Here is a 24,206-nt window from a genome sequence, read left to right as displayed (position 1 = left end):
GAAACCACAAAACTCCTAGAGGAAAGCATAGGCAGTATACTCTGACATTGGTCTTAGCAATGTCTTTCTAGATATGTCTCCTCAGGCAAGGGAAACAAAAGCAAAAATAAACAAATGAGACTACATTAAAATAAAAAATTTCTGCAGAGAAAAGGAAGCCATCAACAAAACAAAAAGACAACTTACTGAATGGAAGATTTTTGCAAATCATATATCTGATAAGGTGTTGATATCCAAAATATATAAAGAACTCAAACAACCCAACTAAAAAATGCACAGAGGATCTGATTAGACATTTTTCCAAAGAAGACATACAGATGGCCAACAGGCACATGGAAAGATGTTAATCATCACTAATTATTAGGGAAATGATAATCAAAACCACCATGAGATATTTCTTCACACACGTTAGAATGGTTATTATCAAAAAGTCAAGAAATAACAAGTGTTGGCAAGGATGTGGAGAGAAGGGTGCCCTCATACACTGTTGATGGGAATGTACATTGGTTCAGCCACTATGGAAAACAGTATGGAGATTCCTCACAAATTAAGAATACAACTACCATATGACCCAGCTAGTTCACTTTTGGGTATTTATTCAAAGAATATGAAAACACTAACTTGAAAAGATATATGCACCCCTATGTTCATTGAAACATTGTTTACAATAGCCAAGATATGGAAACAACCTAAGTGCCCATCAACAGTTGAATGGATATAGATAGATACGTGTTATATATACATATATACACACACACAATGCTACTTAGCCATAATAAAGATAAAATCTTGCCTTTTGCAGCAACAGGGATGGACCTTGAGGGTATTATGCTAAAGTCAGATGGAGAAACACAAATGCGGTATGATTTCATATGAGGGATATAAAAATAAATAAATAAATGAACAAACAAAATAAAACCAAATACATAGATACAGAGAGAATATAGTGGTTACTAGAGGGGGAGGGTGAAATGGGTAAAGGGGGTCAACTATATTGTGACAGATGGAAACTAAGCTTTTGGTGGAGAGCACACTATAGTGTACACAGAAGTCTAAATATCATATTGTACATACGAAACATATAACGTTTAAACCAATGTTACCTCAATTTAAAAAACTGCAAAAGAAAATCTTTTGATATTCTATTTATTTGGGGGAGAAAATTATGACGTCTTATACTGTGGGTAGGGCTGCACACTAGTTATAGAGATTGGGTGGGTCTGCTCTCAGGCAGCTCTAATGCTCACTTCTCTGAGAGTGGGCTGGCTCTGGCCCCAACATGTGGTGACTTACAGAAGAAGCACTCCATGCTCACGGGGGTGTCACACGAATACGGCATTTACCGTCAGACTTAGTTCAGGATCCAAGAGGTAACAAGTTGCGATTCATGACAAGAGTGGGTCTGAAGTCCAGGGCCGGAAGCTGGGTCAGGAACCAGAGGAAATGGTCAGAAAATCCAGAGAGTATAGAGGGAAACCAAGCACAAAAGAACTATAATAGCCTTGTGTGGACACTAGAGTCATCTGTAGAACATAAACAAAGAAACAAATGACCAGATCTCCTCCCAGACTAACTAAATCAGTAACTCTGGAGGTGGAGCCATGAATAGGCATTCTGAAAGCTCTCCAGGTAATCTTGGCTATGTGAAGCCAAGTTTGAGATTCACTCCTCTAAACATCTCCTTTCTCTGAATAACTTGTGGCGCTGAATGATGATGTTCATTGGCCTAGTTGCAAATGAAAAGGCTCAAATTCTAGCGCCTTTGGTTAATACCTATTAATCTTTCAAGACTCAGCTCCAATACTATGTCTATAATAATGTCTTTCCTGATCCCCATCCCAACCTCTTTGTTCCTCTGTGCTCTATTATACGCAGTATATATATATATGGTTGTATCATAGCACCTATAAATCTCATGCACCTTATTTGTCTCTTCCATTTGGCTCCCAGGGGATATGATTTATATGTCTTTGTATCCCCAGCCCACTTGGCGTATAGTCTGGCACGTGACAGACCCTCAATAAATGTTTATTGAATTCTTAAGAATTTATTTGTTCTTAAATACATATTTAACCACCATGTAACTCATTTTCAACAATTATAAAAGGAAGAGATTGAACTGCATTGTCTTTAATCTTAATCCCTTTGAGATCTAAAAATCCTGATTGTTTTCCTCCCTATATCACACAAAAAGTATGTATATGATCCCAGAAATAATGCTTTAGGCTTGTGTTTCCCAAACTTTAATATGTATGACACTTACCTGGGGATCTTCTTAAAATGCAAATTAAAATTTGGTAGGTCTGGGGTGAGGATGAGATGCTGTATTTTTCATAAGCTCCCAGGTGATGTCGGTGCATCTGGTGAGTAGCACAATTTTAGGAGATGGAGACTGATTGTAGCCCTTACTGGTGTGTTCACATCATACATTAGAAGGCGGATAAGGTTCTCCTCAGCACCAGACTCCCTGGGTTCAGATCCTGGCCCTGACACTTCTGTGAGACAAGGAGTCATCTTAGCATATTTGCACCTCAACTTCCTCATCTGTAACACAGGGACAATGAGAGAGTTTTTGTGAAAATAAATGAGATGATTCATGCAATCCTTACAGTGGTGCTTCACGCATAGTAAACACAACACATGTGAACTCTACACTTTCACTCCTTTTCAGTCTGCCTTTTTCAGTAGTGATCAGTTCTATAGGCTCAGGAGCCCTGATATTTTTTAATCTTGAAAACAGTAGAGAGAAAATATCTTCCCTTCCTTACATTGAGTAAGTAAATACATCCACATACCCAGAAAGGATCAGAAGACAGAAGAAAATTTAACTTGTCATTCTCCAGTAACATCATTCTCTGCCTTTTTACTCCATCGCTGCCTGGTTGCAGCATTGAAAACATTGTGACATTTTACCATTTCAGAAAAGATAAAATGCAGGGATTAAGATACATGATAAAAAGAAATTTTGGCCAGAATATATGAACTGACAGTACAGCATAAATATCAGCACACGCACACACACACACACACACACACACACACACACACACACACACAAAGACACTTTTAATAGCAAGAGGCAAGGCTCATTTCTGACACTAAGATATAATTTAATAGCAAGCATAGGGCTCAGTTTCAGAGACGGAGGAAAGGAGAATCAGAGAGAAAAAAGTAAGGAACAACAAAAACAGAAAATCTGGCATTATTAGTAGCCCTCTGTCACCTTAAAAGGGAGAAAGAGAAAAGGAAGAAAGAGGTTCAGAACAATCATTATTGAGTCCTTACTATGTGCCAAGTGCTTCAGTATATGAGTTTTAAAAAACCAGTAACACTCTCCGTGGAAGATGTTAGGAACCTCATTTTAGAGATGAGGGACTTGGTGTAGGAGGGTTACACCTGCCAGACCAAGATTTGGCAGAGCTGAGATTTGAAACTGCTGCTAGTGGCTACTCTATGACTCTAGTTAGTCCCTTCTCCTGAAACAAACTTTGAAAGAATCTCCAGATCTGAGCTTTCTCAAGTTTAAATCAAGTTTAAGGTCACATAATAAATCACAAGCTAGGACAAAATGAAGTAGGAATGAATACATAAAACAGCTGAAATTATGCCAAAGGTACATTCCACCTTTTAATAGCTTTCACCAAAAGAGTAAGTTCTGAGACCCAAACAAGTTAGTCAGTCTTGTTACCAGTCAGGTCAGCTTGGTTTACATTTCCCCTGGATTCCAACCAGGTGCAGAATGGTATGCACTGTCCCTTCTTTTGCTTTAAGGTATTTTTGGAGAAGAATGTCTGCCCTGCTGAGTGGTCCAAAGTACAAGACTCACCAGTAACTTGTATTCTGCCCCTGGCTTCTTCTTGTATTGAAACTGAGGCTGTTTGGTTGCCGGCACTGCTTTGATTAGTGTAAATTCCATGGGGCCTCTGAGCCCTTGTTAAGTGAAGGAGGTTAACCCAGTGGGGAAAATGAATTCAGGGGCTTGAAAGATGGCTGATTTACACCCAGAGTTTAGTTAACCTAAAGTTCAGCCTACTTACTTATTTCTAAGCAAAACAGAATAGAGAGCCTGCCCTATTGGTTTGATCTCTATCTCACTATGAGTCAAGATCCTTTTTATATCCTGATTTATATACATTCACTGATTATATTACCTGCTTTTAATGCTGAACCTAACATGTTCCTTTTGGTTTTCACTACATTGAAAAAAAAAACTTAGCCCTAGTTAAGATTTTCAGAGAGTCTATTTTTCATACTTAGAAAAGTCCAATTATTTCTTATTCAATTATAAGCTCCTGGATTAGAAGAAAGTCACTAATAGTGATACTGTTAAGGGGATCTAATAACTTGAACAATATTTCATTATTTGGGGTTCTCCTAAATAGAAAACTATTCAAATCTTTTCACTTTGTTTCCCACAGAATATATGAATAAAAGGAAAATAAGTTAGTCATATTCTATAATAATTAGCATGTCAGGAATTTCAACATGCTGTAAAGAAGTACTTGAAATGGAAAATGACTGCAAATTCCAGGGTTTCTTTTTTTAACATATGCTAGGAATAAGGTATTCTAATGTATAGAGGATTATTGTCTATATTATATAGAGAGTAAATATTGTCAAAGAATTACAATTTTCTAGATACTGAAGTGCCTTGGAAAATATAAATAATTTAATCTTTCTTTGATAAGTCAGAGGGTATTTAAAACTCTTACACATTTTGGGGGTCACAAGAATAAATACCAATTATCACATTCTATCCTATTACTGCCAAAAACACAAATGTCATTATTAAGAGAAATGCCAGGTTAATAGAGTGGCCAATAAACCATACTTTACTGTAACACACAATATTTTGGAAGATGTGTCCACTCTTTGTATTTTCATTTAAACTGTACTGTTCAGAAATAACTATTTTAGTGGTCATGAACCTCCACACTTTAGAACTAATCAAATGCAATTGCATATGATTTCTTGCCCCCTGCATGTTGTCATTACAAAAGGGGGATTTGGGGACTTCCCTGGCAGTCCAGTGGTTAAGATTCCATGCTTCCACTTCAGGGGGCATGGTTCGATCCCTGGTCAGGGAACTAAGATCCCACATGCCGTGTAGTGCAGCCAAAACAAAAATGGCGGGGTAGGGGGAGGATTTGGCATGACAAATATATTCCTTATTCCTTACTAAGACCCATGTGACATGAAAAGCCAAACCAGTTAAGAGCCACGTTTCAAATACACAAATGCAAATCTAAGAGAGTCAACGATTTCTCATAAACCAATTCTTAACCTAAGAAGAGGAAACAACTTCCCATTCAACTTATAATTTGTAAGGAATCAACCAATTTTTCTATAGAAACTGGAAACAAACAGGTATACTTTTTTTTTTTTTTAATTTATTTATTTATTTTTGGCTGTGTTGGGTCTTCGCTTCTGTGCGAGGGCCCCCTCCAGCCGCGGCAAGCGGGGGCCACTCCTCATCGCGGTGCGCGGGCCTCTCACCATCGCGGCCTCTCCCGTTGCGGAGCACAGGCTCCAGACGCGCAGGCTCAGTAGTTGTGGCTCACGGGCCTAGTTGCTCCGCGGCATGTGGGATCTTCCCAGACCAGGGCTCGAACCCGTGTCCCCTGCATTGGCAGGCGGATTCTCAACCACTGCGCCACCAGGGAAGCCCAAACAGGTATACTTTTAAAATTATTTCAAGTCATTATGACTCCTGAGAGAAATGTGCTTTTGCAATATTACGAAAGGAACCTCAACTTTCTCATTTGGAGGATTTGGAGGATTTATCTGTAACTAATATTGATATATTGACTATAAAGGGCAGCTCTTTTGTAAATGGACTGCATTAATGCAACCGGTAGCATTCATTGAATGCATTAAACATCCACCAAACTTTAAAACAGAAATATTAACTGGGACATGCTCATCCATTATTTTCACAATAATAACAGACATAGTCTTAACATTTCAGTCATAGAGAGATTTCTAAAATGTTAAATGCCTTTGTAATAAAAAATAATTGGGTGGGAAGCTGTTTTGAGGGTGGAGAATAATAAAAACATTCTGCACATCAAATGGACCAAAGGGAAAAACTCTTGAAAACCACAGCCTCTAAATTAGGGAACAATGATAACAAAAATCAGAATTGCTACATAATCATGGAAGAACTTCATGAAACCAGCTATCTGGAAAGTAGTTCTATAACCGTGCTCTCAGCAAGGTCTTCACAATTTATACAAATGTGTACTGGTTACGGTTCCATCATCCCCATTGTCATCTACACTACTTATTTCTATCTTAGCTTCCTGAAGCCAATCTTCAAAATATATATATTTAAAAGTATGTTTATAATTTCAAACATCATCTTCTAAGAATATAACAGTTTATATAACCAACTTAAAAAGATGTATTAGTTAACCAAAAGTTAAAAATAAAGCATATTAATATTACAAAGTTTTCCCTATTCTTAGTTTTATTTTTGAATAAGCAATTCATTCACATAGTATAAGATTTAGAAGTTAATAATATTTTACAAACTTCTATATATTGTTGAGAGACATGACTATGCCCCAAGCAAGTCCTAAAAATAGTAAACTTCCACTAATATCATGTCTTGCTTTTCTTCCACATCCTGTTATAATATTTCAGCCCTCTAGTTTTAATTCTGCATCTGTATCTTCAGTATTTTGAGGCACTGCTTTAGCCAATATGCAGAATTTCATTATGACATGCTTTATAAACTGTGTAGCATTTAAATTTATATTTACAGACTTTATGCCATCTCTAGGAACTAAAATGACTATCAAAATAAATTGCTTCTCCATCTCATTTGTGGCTAGAGGACAACAGAATGGATAGTACAGCTCTACCACATTTGCTGATTTGTTTGGTATTTGGCGTATGATGGCTTGAAAAGTTAATTACTTTTCATGAGTAGATGACTAGACTCTAGACTGTCAGCTCCTATATTATGGGAATACTTGCATAGGAGAACAAGTATTCAGTACTGGGGCACAAACAATTTGATAGAAAAAAGCATCGTGTACAGAGGTTATTATAATACATTGTTATTAGGGTTAAAATAGAAATGCGAGCCCAATGCTGGGTCAGCTCCACAGTGCTCTATTCCTCTCATATATCTCAGACCTGCTTCTAATTACATTGCACCCAAGGAAGAAGGTAAAATACTACCCAAATAATTGAGAAATTATTAATAATTATAAATATGCTAAGTAAAGTAGAAGTGTATCTGGGAGTTCATAACTGAGAAAAACTCACCTAGTATGCCAGTGAAATTTAAAACAAGACCTGAAGGGAATGTAGGACAAAAAGAAATAGGGGAGAGAGGAATGTTCTAGGCAAAAAGAAGAGCCTGTGCAAAGGCCCTCAGGCAGGAAGAAATGAAGAAAGGGCCCTGAGAAGCTACCTAGGAGCCTAAGGCTTGGCATATCCTCAGCACAATACACACGGCTTCATTTAGAACCTAAAGAAGTGAAACGCAGTGAAAACGTACCGTGTGCCTATCAGGGAATTTGGCCACAGAGTCCGGGTCTGAGGTTTGACTAAACCTCTGGGTCTGGTCTTAATGAGTTTTGGTGGCGGTGGGGGGTTATACTCTCTTCAATCCCATAATCTTTGGGAGATGTGACAGACCTAAAATATTCTGCATTCTCTCCCTAAAAATAGGATTTTATGAGCAGACATCTGAGGGAGAGTGAGGTCAGTCCCACTTGCTTCATGTTTGAGAAGTCAGAGGTGCTAGAACATCATGTTTAATGATGCAATCATTGATGAGCAATTCCTTGATTAACTGTCTTGATATTAAGATTAAAACAAACTGAAGGAGAGCTACCTTCTAAATAGGAACAGGAAGCCTAAGAATAGAATGAAAGACAAATAAAGCAGCTATATCAAAGTCCTAAGTTGTCCAAACTTCCAATTAATTAAATGTGACAGAAAAAGTCATGGCAATGCTGCTATCGTTATTTATTTTTAATTTGTGTCTCCTACACTCCCAAAATCAATGGAAACATCTCTAACGGCTGCACTGGTGTGATTACAGCAGAAAGCAGTTTCTGTTTCTGAGTTCCTGCTTCCTATTATTCAGACATGCTTTGGAATTTTTCTCCACAATTTCAATCTTGGTCGCTGCCCTGTTACTTAGCCAACATTGCATGATTTTAATTGAGTATGGCTGTATCTAAGAGGGAAAGGGCACCAACTTTGAAAAGCAAACATCATACCAGCGTGGCTCAAGATTGCTAGCTGTTCTGCTGGCTGATATAAAATTTCTACAGATGTCAGAAACTGAATTATTATGGAATCAAAGTCCCCATTAAAATGCTCTATTTATCATGCTGAATCAATAGGATGCAATAAGTTAATACTGGTTTCCCAATGCAATGAATCATGAAATATTTTGAGGTTATATATTTAATTTCTTGTTCAGTTGAATTGTGAGTTTATCCAATGACTGCATAAGCATTCAATTAGCCTACTATTCTGCGTCCAGAATTCCTGGGACACTCTCCAACGCATTTTTCTCTCCCATCAAAATAGTTTATAACTAGCAGGTTATATAACCTAACAGCTTAAGTGATTATTGAAACAAATTTCTTCTTTATGGAATTTAAAATATAAAAATATTTAAATTAAAAAAAACCTTTTCTTTTCTTTGAATAGGTCAGCACCAGTCACAACTCCAGTACTGTTAACAATAACAACAGTGACAAACAAACCTATATTGCATGGGATTCAAGACCTTGCTACTGAAAAGCCCTTCTCTCATTCTTCTTTGCCAACGGGATCCCATTTTTGGGGGCTTGCCAATGAGCCTAAAAGGACACCTATTTAAACTCCCTTGCACCTGGGGGAGACTGTGTGACCAGATGCTGGACAATAAAATATAGGCTGGACAATAAAATATAGGCTGAAGTTCTTGGTGCGGTTTCTAGGAAAGCTACTGTTTTCTTAAATGTTAAAAGAACAAAAAGGGAAAGAGACGGGTGGGGGAGGAAGGAGGGAGAGGGAGGAAGAGCGAGAAAGAAGGAAGGAAGGAAGGAAGAAAGGGAGGAAGGGAGGAAGGGAGGGAGGGAAGGAGGGAGGAAGGAGGGAGGGAGGGAGAGAAGGAAGGAAGGAAGGAGAGAGAGAAGGAAAACAGACTTTTCCTTCCTGCCTGGCACCCACAAGTGGAGGCTGGCTATGAAGCAGCCATTCTGCAACATAGAGAGGAAACCTCCTATTACAGAAGACTGAAACAAGATGATCCGTGTCTTTGATGATTCCTTTTGAGCAGCTGTACATCAGTTCTGGACTGCCTCCTCCCAAATTTCTTATTATCTGAGAAAAAAAGTAACCCCTTTATGGTCAGGGAAGAGTGGCCAGGATTTGCGACATAGCTAAAAGAAATCCTCACTGATAAAATACCACTCTATGTGTCCAGTGTGGTTGGGTTACACAAGTCCAGTAAGCATCATTTATTTGTATCCTACACCAGGGGTCCCCAACCCCCAGGCCATAGACCAGTGCCGGTCCGTGGCCTGTTAGGAACCAGGCCACACAGCAGGAGGTGAGTGGCGGGTGAGTGAGGGAAGCTTCATCTGTATTTACAGCTGCTCCCCATTGCTCTCATTACCGCCTGAGCTCAGCCTCCTGTCAGATCAGTGGCGGCATCACATTCTCACAGGAGCACGAACCCTACTGTGAACTGAGCATGCGAGGGATCTAGGTTGCATACTCCTTATGAGAATCTAATGCCTGATGATCTGAGGTGGAGCTGAGGCAGTGATGGGGAGCAGCTGCAAATACAGATCATCGTTAGCAGAGAGGTGTGACTGCACAGAGACCATAATAAATCAATTGCCTGCAGACTCATATCAAAACCCTATCAGTGAGTGGCAAGTGAAAACAAGCTCAGGGCTCCCACTGATTCTGCATTATGGTGAATTGTATAATTATTTCATTATATATTACAGTGTAATAATAATAGAAATAAAGTGCACAATAAATGTAATGTGTTTGAATCATCCGGAAACCATCCCCCGCACCCCCAGATCCGTCGAAAAATTGTCTTCCACGAAACCGGTCCCTGGTGCCAAAAAGATTGGGGACTGCTGTCCTGTACAACCACATGGCCCTATAGCTGTCAGATGCTAAGCATGTTCTGAGGATTCAAAAATTAGTGAAATATGGATTCTGCCTTTCAGACGCTTACAACCTACTGAGATGAATTTGTAAACAGAGAGTTACAAAATAATGTTACCTGTGAAGTCAGGGTCTCATAAAGGGTGTTCCCTGGGACAGCACTCAATTTAAAAAATGGTCTGTCATTACATCAGTTTGGGAAATGTACGACATCTTCCCAATGCACTCTGGCACATTAAAGGCTCCGAGGAGTACTGTAAATAGCCTGTAAGGACATTTAACTTTCTTTGACCTACTGTTTCTTAAAGCTATTTAATAATAAGACCCTTTTTCCCCCCTAAGCAGTACCTCCTATTATCCCACAGACTAGTTTAAAAAACACACTTGAGGAAATGTTATACTAAGTGACTTAATAAAGTTATAACCTTAGTCCTATGGCAAGTGTTACTTGTGGAAATAATTCAACCATATTTAAATTATTCACATATTAGTCCCTTTTTAAAACATCATCTGTTGGTAGTTTGAATTGTGTTCTTCCGAAAGACATGCTGACGTCCTAACCCCTGGTACCTGTGTATGTGATCTACATACATATAGATAGGGTCTTTGGAGATGTAATTAAGATACAAGTTAAGATGAGGTCACACTGGATTAGAGTGAGCTCTAAATCCAGCCACTGGTGACCTTATAAGAAGAACAAAGGATACCAGACGCATAGAATAGAAAGCCGTGTAAAGACAAAGGAAGAAATTGGAGAGATACAGCTGCAAACCAAGGAATGCCAAGGATTGCTGTCAACCACCAGAAGCAAGGAGAGAGCCCTAGAACAGATCCTCCCTCTGAGCTCCCAAGAAAGACCCAAGCCTGCTGACACCTTGATTTGTACTTGTGGCCTCCAGAACTGTGAGAAAATAAATTTCTATTGTTTTAAGCCACCTAGTTTGTGGTACTTTGTTTCCTCAGCCCTAGGAAACTAACACACAATCATACTTCCTATTTGGCTTCTATCAATTCTATTTGTTTGATAAATTTGTTTTCGTATTTTCTCCGCAGTCTAGCGGCTGGATTGCTTGAAGTCCAAAAGAGTTTGAGCCCTGACTCAACCTATTTTGAACTCCGAATTTAGGAAAGTTACTCAGATGTTCCGATTCTTGGTTTTCTCAATTATGAAATAGGGATAGAAACTTTCATTCATTCAAGTCATCCATTCCTTTGGCAAGTACTGATTCAACAGATACTGTCTGCTAAGCACTGTGCAAGGCACACAGATAGATATTAAATAGGCAATTACTAAATTCTGCAAAGGTAAATCAGGTGCTAAGGGAGGGCATAATTTGACCACATAAGCTAACCTTGAGGTGGTTATGAGGATTCAATGAGAAGTATGTGAATGTGCTTTATAATCTGTACTTTAAATATAAACAAAGGTATTATTATAAGTATATAATAATATAAGTAGGATCAGATGGATTAAAGAGAATGCGTATCTCTGTTCCCTCTGGTCAAACTGGTAAATATTAAGTAAAAAAAAAAAAAATGTGTTGGTGGGATTTCAGAGGACTGGCAGGAGAAACTGTTGGAGATCATAAGAGGGAATCAAAGCACATGAGAGATTTGTGAATTATTCATCACTCATTCAACAAAACAGACCCGGTCATGCTCCTCATGGAGTTTAGCCAAAGCCCACCAATCATGTATTGCAATTAAGTGAGATGGTTGATAATTGATCCTTTTTCCTTCCAAAAGGAGATAAAATGGATGTTCATGTTGACTCATTAAGTGGTATACATATAGGAAATAATATCAGTATATCAATAACAGGAAGGTAAAGTAGCTATTGGTGTTACATTGTGAAAACGTGTAATAGAACAGAACAGAATAAATTGTCTTATATCAAACATCTCTGAAGTCAGGCAGCTAAATATTTGAAAGTTCAAGCCACTGGTACCTGCATGATGATGGTGCAAAAATCTCCTCAGTAAACATGTCAGGGGTCGTCATCTGATTTCTTTTGAAATCAGCCAGACACTGGAAAGACTCCCCCCTTGGCATTCAGAACACGTGACTCTCCCACTCTCATAAAGTAAGTAGCCAAGAGTTTTCCATGCAAGCACAAGTACTGTCCTATTAAAACTTTATGAAGTGACATACAGTCGTCTTTCAGAAACCAGTCATGTAGCTACTCTATATTAAAATTCCCAACACAAAGGTTCATCCTCTAAATGAATATGATACTGGAGTACAGAAAGAGTCACAGAGACGGGGCTCTGGATACAAACACTGAGCACCTCAATCTACTGGCCCAACTCTCGGACTTTCCAGCTCAAGGGTCAATAACTTATCTTTCACTTTTTCCCCCCAAAGTTAAAAAAAGAACATAAGAACAAATACTAAAACAATGATAATATGTGTTGGTGTAAATAAATATGCAAAAGTTTATATTCCTACCTATTTCAAAAAAGGCTTTGGAGCTGGGTTTTTTTTTATTACTTTTGATAATAAAATACTTAATTCTGCTATTAGAGGACTTATATTAAGTCCTATAATATATTATAGGTTTTATTAAGAATATTAAGTTTTTAATATCACATATAAAAGTTTTAATATTACAACTAACATTTTTTCGTGTTAATTCATGGTATAAATTTCATTTTAAAAAACTCATATTGGATTTCTTTTGTTTATTCAAGATTCAAAGAAGAGTAACTGTAGCTCCAAGCCTTGTCAGCAGTAATTCAAAATAAACTACCTAATCAGCAAGAAGAGATTTGTTTCATGGACTCTGAGGGAGTTCTAGTTAACAAGGCTCATACGCCTAATGGGCATCAAAAAATTGTAAGGAAAATATAGCAGCATGAATAGCATTTTTGTTATAATTATATCTACCTTAAAATATCTCAATTATATTTATTAATTACCCTAAGATCATCCATACTTCTGAAGCTTTTCTGCTATCATATATTCTGGCCTCTAGATCCTTTTCTTTAACACTTCCATGGCACTTCTCATAGGGTTGACTGGTCCAGCTGAAACTGAAGTGGGCAAATGTGGTTTGAATATGGGAAAGATACGATTGAACAACAAGAGACAATCTGAGAGCCTGAACATTCTACTCAGAGATGGCAAGCGTGTATAAGAGAATATGGACATTTAGAGAAATCACAAGGAATCACAACAGGATCTAGAAGGATCTAGAGACATATGTATATACATATACACATACATATATACATTCAGCTAAGAGGCAAAATATGATATCTAATTACTGTTTCAAACCTCTAACTTCAGTTATAAAATGTTAGTGTTGAAAAGGTATAAGAGGTGATCTATATACCTCATTTTTCTCATTTTACAGTTGTCTTAGTCATTTCAGGCTGCTATAACAAACTACCATAAACTGGTAACTTAAACAACAAACATTTCTCATAGTCCTGGAGACTGGGAAGTCCAAGATCAAGGGACCTACAGATTCAGTTCTGGTGAGAGCCCACATCTCGTTTGCAAAAGGCTGCCTTCTCACTATGTCCTCGCAGGGCAGAGAGAGAAGGCTCTGTTGTCTCTTCCTCTTCTTATAAGGGCACCAACACTATCGGATTAGGACCTCACCCTGATGACCTTAATGAGCCTCCTCACAGTCCCTATCTCCAAATACAGTCACGAGGGGGGTTATGGCCGCAACTTATGAATTTGAGGGGATACACACATTCAGTCCATAACAACAGGTGTGTAACCAAGAGCAGGAAAGGTGAAATTGCTTATTCAGGGTCACAGAGTACGCAGTTGGTTGGAGATGGGCAAGCCAAAACCTGAATAGCCCATGGTTAGGACAGGAGCCTAGACGTCACTGAGCTTGGAGAAGAGGGACTGACCTGGAAAGATTATGCTCCTGGAGAAAATCCTCCCCTTCTCTTTCCTTTTCTCCCTTCCATGGTCTAGGTGCTCCTCTAAAACTACGTCACCAGCCACTTAGTTTCACTCCACATTGTACTTACTGACAGTCCAAGGGTTCATGTTTGTGTTTTTTTTACTGGAAACTAGCACGTCAACTAACAGTAAATCTCAGCAATTCTTTACTCATCTGTGTATGTCCAACAATTATGAAGACATGCTCTTTTATTTATTTGATTGCGTGATGAGAATCTAGAGGTTTTTCATTTCCTTTTTTTTCCTCTTGTGCATTAAAATTGTGCACTCTTCAAGGGGAAACGTAACTGAGAATGTATGTGAACAAACTAAAGTTTGATTTAAACACTACCATTAGTTTTCTTCTATCCACTACCCATAGCTGTTTTTCTTTTTAAAGTAAGTAATTTTTGAACTCAGTATCATCAATATAATAAAATAAAGGCACAGGGCTGGCGTGTTTTGTGGCCCTTCAGCCGGAAAGGTGTCTTGTCTTCTTACTTTTTCTCCTGAGGCTCAGTCTTTTTTTTTTTTTTTTTTTTGAGGCTCAGTCTTTGAAGAGAACAAAGTAGTTCTGGAGTTTCTCTTCCTTCCCCAGAGTCATTATCTGAAGAGCAAAGAAAATAAAGCAGAATGTTGCTTCACCAAGGCACTCCTCAATCTTTCATGCTTGTTTCGTCTTGTGATAGTGGTGGCATTGTTCCAGGCTATGGGGAAAATAGGCTCTTACATGAAGTGCTTAAGCAAAGAGTAATTTATTAATACTAACACAGATGAGTACATAGGCACTAAAAGAAATAAACAAAAGGAAGAAGCCCTTTAGGCATGCTTGCAACAATAAAGCACTATTCCCTCAAGGGCCACCCTAAGAAACAGTATTTTCTCTCAGGTCCTTGTCTCTAAAATTACACACCTCCTACTGCTTTTTCTCAGTGCCCCAGTTTATTCCTAGGTGAACTAGCCAGTCTCTGGTCAGTCACAACAGAAGATTAGAATTAGAAGTATGTAAGATAGGTTATTTACTGCCTCACCTCAAAATGACATAATTGCTCCCTGAAGATTATCAAATTTAAAACTGGTTTAGTTTTTCAGCTTGCAATACAAATTCAATATAGAAATGCCTATCTGGTGATTTGTATCTCATCAATCACCAAGGAGAGAAAATTAGCCCAGCTATTTTTTTCTCAGATATTGGACAACTATAATTTCCACACAAAATTTTCTATTTCAACACATTTTAAGTGGAAATCTTTCTAAAATGCATAAGAAGTTTTCACAACTCTACCAAGAGGGTAAATACAACGTAATTTAAGTTGTTACTAATCTCAGGATTATCCAAGTGGGTCCTGGTCTTCCAGATTAAGACACTGCTTTGTCAAAGAGCAACATGGCCTCTCCTAAGTGAACTGCAGCAAGCCAGGTAGCTACTAGGTAGAAAGGACTCCTATGAGTCTAGGCCAGTGGTTATCAGATACTTGGCATCAGGACCTTCAACTGACATGACTATTCTCAGAAGTTCTGGGAAAGAGTCCTATTTAACTCTTCCAGAGCAAAGACTTGGCATGAGACTACAGCTACCCCAGAGTTACAGATGGGGCTGTCTCGTGATTCTGTGGGAAATTTGCTTCTTTACTTGGCACGTGCTGCACAGTATGTCATTTTCTGCCCACAGTTGGGTGAAAAGAGAACTTCTCTAAGCTCCTCTTTAAGCATGTACATGCAATGCAAAAGCTAGGCTTCTGAGTGCCAAGTATAACTGAATAAAGGACAAAGGAATAAGATCATCTATTCTCTAAAAATACCTTGTGTAATACAACCCAAAGAATGCACTCTACTTTCAAGCCTACGGCTAGTTCAAATAAATGTAATCATCACTACCCTTGAATTAAATGGATAATAAAACATTATAAACATGTTGTAAAATAATTCAAACTCAGTCATAGCAATGATTTTTCTATGTTTTGGGCAAAGGGTTAATCTCTGAAGAATACCAATAGTATAAATGGTTAAAATATCTGTAAGAAAGATACTAATTCAAACCCCTTCACCTACTTGGATATAGTTTGCTAGAAATAAGTTTTGTTGACAGATGTTGATAGAGATACTTAAGAAAACATTATGAACAAAAAGAGATGTATAAATGTTATAGTTCAAGTATAATTCATACACTTCCTTTCCCAAGTTTCTTCATTATACACTAGCTTCAATTTTTTTTAATAGTAGGTGTATTTTACAATACTTTGATCCTCTTCAATATTCTGGCATGACTCCCTTTTTCCTAATGAAGCCCATATTTTAGCATTCTTAAGTTTATATATTACAAATGTAAGAGTCAGGTCTCTCAGTTGCAAAATAACAGAAACCCTCCCAATTCAAAGTGGCTTAGTTCCTAAACGGGGAATTTATTGACTCATATAAACGGCCAATCCAGGGGTGCAGCAGACCTCAAATATAAAAGGATTTACGGACTCAAAGAATTTCATTACAGTTCTCTCTCTCCATCTCTCTACTCTTTCTATATTTCTCTGTCTTCATTATTTAAGGAGATGTTTTCCCCATGGCAGTCAAGAAAGGCACCAGCAGCCTCAGGTCACAAACTCCAGGAAAGATAAACCATTGGCTCTTCTTGGGTTTCATAAAGTCATACCAGATACAGAAATAAAAGCATAATTTCCTAATGGAACTCAAAGACAATAGAAGCATGCTGGACAGTAAAAAACACCCTATGAAATTACACTGCAAATCCAAATTAACTTTTTAAGAATCTTACAGACTAACATAAGGGTTAGCTTTATCATTTTTAAATTTTAGTGAAAACATCAAATCAACAAGCAAATATTATATGACTGTGTATTATGCTCAAGGGATATAAATGTTATAAAAGCCAAAGTTTCAACCACTGAAGAATCATAGTCTAGTTGGTGGCTGACAAAATTTGATGCATGACAAATGAATGAATGGAAGATGTGATTTTAACCAAGTGCTAAATATTACAGCACATATTATAACCTTAATACTAATTCAGGAAAGAAAGGATGATTGTGGAGTAGAACAATCATTGAAGGTTTATAGAGATGGTGAAAACTATTTTGTTTCATGAAAGATGGATTGTCTTTGAATTGTTGGAAGAGGGTGGGAAAGAGTGAGGGTTGAAGGAAAAAGAATGAAATGGCTCAGAGGTGGGCCTTCTATATGTAGAGACCTGATGGTAGACAACAGCCCACTCATAATGGAGCATTCATGTTGAGGATAAGGTAAGAGGGTTACAGAGAAGTTAGCTGATGGAGGATTTTGAATACTGGGTTTGAATTTGAATTAGTTATAATTTCCCTATATGTATGTTTGCAGAAGAATAGAGAGGAAAATCCAGCTGCAGGTCATGATATAATTGGAGTTCATTAGTTGGAATAATATTTCTGCTCTGTGACAGGGGCCATCACATCCATTTATGCAGGTTGTAAGCTGTACAACGCTAGTGGGCACCAACCACGTTGCAGTGTGAACGGTGCTTCTGAAAGTTGGGAAATATACAACCCTTATAAAAATATACGGTCCAATAAAAAAAAAATACGGTCCATCTAGATGACTTCAAGAAACAAAACATATCAATTTGAAGGGGGTGGAAGATAGGTAGGTACTAGGTAGAAGTTAGAGAGAAGGTTAAAGAGAAAAGTGGAGACCAGATTATGGAGTGCCTTGAATTCCAGGCTAAGAAATACAGACTTTATTCTGCGTTTAATGCAGGGAAATTGGGGAGCTATTGAAGGATTTTGACTAGAATAGTGAAGTAGCAATCAGTGTTTGAGGAAAATTAAATTTAGGCTACAGGTCCAGGATTGATTCAAGGGGGCAGAAATTAGCAAAATAGAGAACTATGAAAAGATCATTAGAGCAGTGCAGGAAAAAACTGGACCATAAGATAGAAAGCAAAGAAGATCTTTGGGAGGTATTTTAAAAAGAAAAAAAAGATAAAAAGAAAGAAAGTGGGATTTTGTGAACCTCTTACAAAAGGAACATATGCCCTGGGACATATTATTATTATTTAGGTAGAGAATAAAGAACAGAAATTACGTTTCTTTCAAATCACTCCCAGTGACTTTACTGCTGGCAGTTATGTAGTTCTTTAGAGTTTACACAGTAATTTCAAATATATTATTCCATTTGGATAAAGATATTTTTTGAAATCATGAAACTAAGCACTGTACTAAGCTTATATATAAAGGTAACATCTAAAATACAGAAATTTTTATTCATCACCTATGATAGAATGCAATTTAATATTGTAATGACAAACTTCCATGTGTTTATTTGGACCAGAAAAGAATGGGCAGTAATACCAGCATGCCTGAAAGCAAACTTTCCATGTATTCTGGATCTTATTTCTTTCTGATCTCATTCTTCTTCAGGGACCTTGTTCCCTGTCTTTCCTCTTCCCATCCCTGATCTTCCCTTCAGCATTTTAGAAAAATATTCTTTAACCTATTTCCATCCTGGGTCATCTCTTCACTTTCCATCAATCTAAGCTGCTGACAGCGTAAGTGTATGTTTCATGTCTCTACCTCCTCTGTATTGGCACTTCTCAATCCATTCCACCTCTGTAAGGTTTTCTCCCTGGAGATAACACTAACCTCCTATTTGCTATTTCTGTTGGACGTTTTTCAGTATTTACCATATTTGACCTCTTGGCAGTGGATGAGAGTTTTCCTCTTCTTCATTCTTGAAACTCCTGCCTTGGGTTCCTGGTCTCATTCTGTTCTCTTGCCTCTGTGACTTTGACTTTCTCCTGTCCTTTCCTATTTATAATCCTCCAGGGTTCCATCCTTCACCCTCTACCCTTTCTTTTTATACACACTTTCTCTGGGGAATTTCATCCTCTCCTTCTAAAGCTTATATACTGACCACTGTCAATTCTGTATCTCCAATCCAAATCCGAAGCAGTATATTTACAATTGGATGCCCCATATACGCTCCACAAAACATGTCCAGCACTAAACTTCTCACCGGTACCTCAAGTCCGTCCTTCTTTCCATACTCTCTTCAGAAATTATGGACCCACTGTTCACACAAGGATCTAAGGTAGAACACAGAGAATTGTCTTTGATTCCTTTCTTCTTCATCCTCCATGTGATGGTTAATTTTATGTGTTAACACAATTGTACCACAGGGTGCACAGATTTTGATTAAATATTATTTCTGGGTGTGTCTATGAGGGTGTTTCTGGATGACGTTAAAGTTTAAATTGGTAGTCTGAATAAAGCAGATTGAGCAAAATTACTTTCTATGGGGCTGCATGTTTGCCATCCTTCCTGAAATTATATTGATTTTTCACAGGAATTCTTCCTAATAACACTCTTGCACACAAATCCTTTTTTCAAGGTCCCTTTCTGAGGATTCCAAGTTAGAACAACAAGTTTTAATGGCTGGTTAATATTTTTTTTATACCATTTATACCAGAATTTAACTACTTCCCAATAATTCAGTGTTTAGATTGTTTCTATTTTTCTCTACAATAACTAGCTTTGTAATGATTACAAATAGTTCAGTGTTTAGATTGTTTCTATTTTTCTCTACAATAACTAGCTTTGTAATGATTATCTTTGTATGCAAAAATGTTCTCATGTGTTCTAGATTGCTTTCTATGGATATATTCCTAGAAGGGAAATTACTAAATCAAAAGGATGTGTTCTAGATTGCTTTTTATGGATATATTCCTAGAAGGGAAATTACTAAATCAAAAGGCATGAAGGCATATTTTACAGTGCTTGATCTATCTGTATTGCTTTAAAAAATATTTTTACCACAATAAGCCAATCTTAATGTAAACATTTTTAAAAACTTATTTTATTAGTTATGAGATTATTAGCATTGTTTTCTTTGACCACTGAGATTAAATATTTTCTTACATATTTACTGGTTGTTTACCCTCTGTTTATAAACTTTGCAATTTTAAATTATCCTAGTGTTTTTTAACAATATACATACAATTATACAACTTAAAGTTGTTAAACTTTGCAATTTTAAATTATCCTAGTGTTTTTTAACAATATACATACAATTATACAACTTAAAGTTGTTAAACCTATACAACCTTAAAGTTGTTTAGGTTTAGCATTTATGCAATCTATTTAATCTATGCAAATATTCTATTTGCTTTTAAGTGTTTAAAAATTGTTTAAAATACAACAGTTTTGATTTTTGAGTAATCCAATCTATTTATTTGTTTTCCTTTGCGATTTCTTCTAATGGTTCCCTACTCAGAAAGTTGTCCTGCAATTAAAATCAGATAAATTTTATCTTACAGTTTTTTCTCGAATTTTTTCTCTCTTTCCTATGTGTCTCTTTAACATTTATCTTGTGAATCCCTCTGTTATTTACTTTGACATATGGCAGAGATCGAAAATAGATTCCATCTTGTGTGCCAAGTTTATTCACTCACTCAATAAAAATATATTCAATGTTTACTATGTACCAGGCACAGTGTTAGGCATCATTGTTAGAGACAAATGTTGAGAGGGATACTGAAGTCACATTTGAAGTCACTCAGTGGGAGAGTGCACTTAACTGATTGCCAATGGGAGAGAGAAGAGGGAGGGGAAATATGTGGCCCCTTAGCCTAGTGCTAGGGATTTTGCCCTCTTTTTGCATGTTGTGCTATCAACTCATTACTTGTAGAGAAACAGATCTTATGATCAGGGGATATGCTCAATAATGTTAAAAAATGCAAATGAGTCAAAAGCATAATTATCCTGAAAAGAATAAATAGGTTTTCAGGAGTAAGTAAAAATATCTGCTCCCCCCCACCCCACTGCTTCATTTAATCACTTAAAAGTACTAAGATATAACAAATTGCCTTTTATATAAGTATTTTAACATGGTTGTAATCATATTGTTTGTACAATTTTACATTCTACTTTTTCCATTTAACATTATAAAATATTTTCATATGCCATAAGCTTCTTAGTAAACATAATATCTGATAGTGATACCTAACAGGTTTTAATGGACCAATTACTCTTTTCAAAGCAGAGTTAGTTTCTTTTCTTAAATAAATAGACATTTTTACAGATTCTCTACTTGAGATATTATCAGACAACCATGCCCATTTTTTCAGGTGTACACATTTAATCCAAGTGAATTAATATAAGCACACACTACCTTACATCCTCAAGCAAATTTCTTTTTCTATTAGTCAGGCAGTGTTTTCAATTTTCTTCTTTTTGGTAACTCTGAAGACCATTCATTCCATAATTTATTGAGCCTCTAAAATGGAAAATGATCTATAAGAGGGCACTGCCTTAAGAAATCATGTTCCATATATTCTAATATATTTAAATGTAGCCCTTTACATTCTTAACCTACTCCTCTCTACTAGCTCCTTTCCAAAATGTTTAAGTGTATGCTAATCCAAAAACAAAACCCCAAACTCCAAAACCAAACTTTTTCTCAACCTGGTTTCTTCCTCAAACTCCACCCAATCTATCTTCCTTCTTAGCCAAACATAACAAAAGCAGAGTCCACTCTTACTACTTCCCTTCCCTTAATTATCTATCACCCATTTATTCCCCAAGTACTGCAATCTTCCACCCCACCCCTAATCAGTTAACTTTACTTGACCTCTCTGTAACTCCATCAGTTAAGACTCCCCTCTCTCTGCAAAGTACTCTCTTCCCAACACCTTTGCTTTCACTGTTACTCCTCTCACATACCTTGTTCTTAATCACCGATTCCTCCTTTTATCTCACTAGCCTTTGAATGTACAGTAGAAGCCCTTAACTCCAGGTAACTAATTCACAGCATTAGGGGAGGCTCTTCCCCTCTCTGTAAATGGGTTCCTTCCCCACCACACTTCAGGGCTGAAGGCTCCTGGCACAAAAAAATGAACCTCCAATCCATCTGTGTATACTAACTGACCTATATGCTCAGTCAGTAGAGACAAATAGTTTATTCTAAAAACTGTTTGTGCAATTACACTTGCTGTTTTTATTATGTAATTTAATCAAATGTTATATAAACTAATGAGATATGAGAGTAAAAAAAGAGTTGTTTCTATGAAAATTAATATGAGTGGTTTGGAAAAGCTTCATAATGGTTGGTAGCTTAAAGAAAAATTACAGTCAAATTAGGTGAAAAACAAGGCCAAGAAAAATATTTTTCAAATCTAGACATATTTTACATTGAGTGACCTTACCATGAACATGTCTTTAAGTTCTTGCACCACTCAACAAAGCTAAAACTGGAATCTGAATGATGCTCTATGGTTTAACAGACGAAGGTGAGCTCCAACCGACAACAGATCCACACACAAAGCAAAGACCTTGACCCTGCATCAAGAGAGAATTAAAGGAAAGTAGATTTATATGTTTTAAGATGTTTATGCATCACTTATTTTTCCCAGCTGTAACTGACTCTACTGATTAACCTGTCCCAGTTGCCTTGTCTAAGAGGCATTCGTCAGAAATATCTTGATTACATCATGAGGCCTCTTCTTTCCTTGCTTTGCTGTCTCCTTGAGAAATTTAATTTCCAACCAGAGCTTCAGTGTACCCTTTAAACAAATAACCACCACATCTGCAAGCTCTTCACAGAGGGGTCCAAGGTTCATTCATCATCAAACCCTCACCTTCTGCTGCCCTCCCTGCACTGTGCCTTGCCCACAGTAACTACTTCAAAAATTATTGAGATTTAAAGCATAATGGAAATGTTAGTCCATAAGTTACAACCCAAGAATTAGAAATCTGGTTGAAATTGGTGTATTACAAGAAAACTCCTCTGTTTTGAAGTCATAATTTACCCCCCTCTCAACAATTAAAGGAAAGAAACTCAATCGACAATTATAATCGGAAAACTATCAGTTTTAATTGGGTAGCTGAAGCTAACTTTAAAAATCAACTATAGTTTCCCAGAAATGTACAAATTTAGGTGGACAATGGCAAGTACCACTACAGCTTTCAATTTTATCTAAATGAAGGCTAAAGTTTTGCTAATCTCTTGAATCCTGTGGGTTTATTCTCTCTGAAGCAATTGCCTCTAAGCTAGATAGGACAGATATGATTATCTCTTCCATTTGACAAATGAGAGAATTAATGACTCCTGACTTACCCTTGACCTTATAGATGGTTTGTGACTTAAATGGGATTTGTACCCAGGCATTAGGCATCTTGAGTCACCTTTTAATTTTTCCTAAGCTTCTTCACAATTGGGCAGGAGAATCAGGAACTAAATAGCGAAAATCCAAACTTTTCTATCCACAATTATCACTCCTCTTTTTACCAGGCTGTCTAGGATTATGCCTTTAGAGTTCAGCCCTTTAACACATTTTCCCACAAAATTCCTGGGAGGAATAATAAGTTAATAATGCATTCTTTAACATCTTTCTATTAATTAATATATCCAATTTGCTTTCCTTTGATTAAGTAATTACCTGAGGAAAAGGAAAGGAAAGGAATGGGCATTTTGAGAAAGAATTTGTTTCTTTTTTTTTTTGCATTTTTAAAAATTGAGGTTTCTTGTCCCATTTCTTTTCAAACCCTCATCCTGATCTCCTGTTGAAGACGGAGCCATCTTTGGCTTACAGGCATCATTCTCCATCTAAGATCGACAATGTGCTTACTAAAAAGAAAACTAATGTTAATTGAAACTGTTTTTTGTTTTGTTTTTTTTTCTTGCTATTTACATTTTGCCTGTACCTGTTTGTGACTATCGTTCTGTCCCTAGTCCATGAACGTTATTCTTATGCTTTCAACAGGGAACTCTCATCATCATAATACAATTCCTAGTCACATATCGCCTTTTTTCTGGCATTCCTTTAATCCAACTCTTCCCCATCTCATAAGCCTAAATTTACTTATCACTTGTGCTAGAATAACAAATACATCACACAAGCCAAAACTTAATTAGCATATTTTCTGAAATAATGTGATGTTGAATGAAAAATTCTGCTAATGCACATAAAAATTAGTATAACTATTCAGACCACGAAGTTGTTTATACACTTTGTCTCAGAAATAGCATTCCTGGGAATTTATCCTTAAAAAATATAATTAGCAGATGTGAAAACAGACAAAAAACCAAATACAGCATTTATAAAATATTCACTGTTAATTATTTTTTAAAAAAGCTATCCAAATGTCCAAATATAGGAGAACAGCTAAGTACATGTTACA

At 36.9% G+C, this 24,206-nt stretch overlaps 2 long non-coding RNA genes across 6 annotated transcripts in view; one reads left to right on the top strand and one right to left on the bottom strand.

Annotated features, from left to right (window-relative positions):
- The window catches only part of LOC309659148, a 122,918-nt gene that overhangs the window by 85,752 nt on the left and 12,960 nt on the right, over positions 1-24,206 (bottom strand). For 4 of the 5 annotated variants that reach the window (XR_014262620.1, XR_014262621.1, XR_014262623.1 and 1 more), the window contains one exon: positions 1,294-2,544. This is a non-coding gene — a long non-coding RNA (uncharacterized lncRNA). The remainder of the gene's footprint in view (positions 1-1,293; positions 2,545-24,206) is intronic. The other variant, XR_014262622.1, reaches the window with a different exon arrangement.
- Positions 2,538-22,224, top strand: LOC309659152. The gene is made up of 3 exons (XR_014262631.1): positions 2,538-5,367; positions 5,675-14,557; positions 14,589-22,224. It is a non-coding gene; the product is annotated as an uncharacterized lncRNA (long non-coding RNA).

This window comes from Balaenoptera physalus (genome assembly GCF_965194825.1).
Source record: "Balaenoptera physalus genome assembly, chromosome: 4".
Lineage (NCBI taxonomy): Eukaryota > Metazoa > Chordata > Mammalia > Artiodactyla > Balaenopteridae > Balaenoptera > Balaenoptera physalus.
The sequence above is the reverse complement of the archived record's forward strand: the minus strand, read 5'-3'. Positions and strand labels throughout refer to the sequence as shown.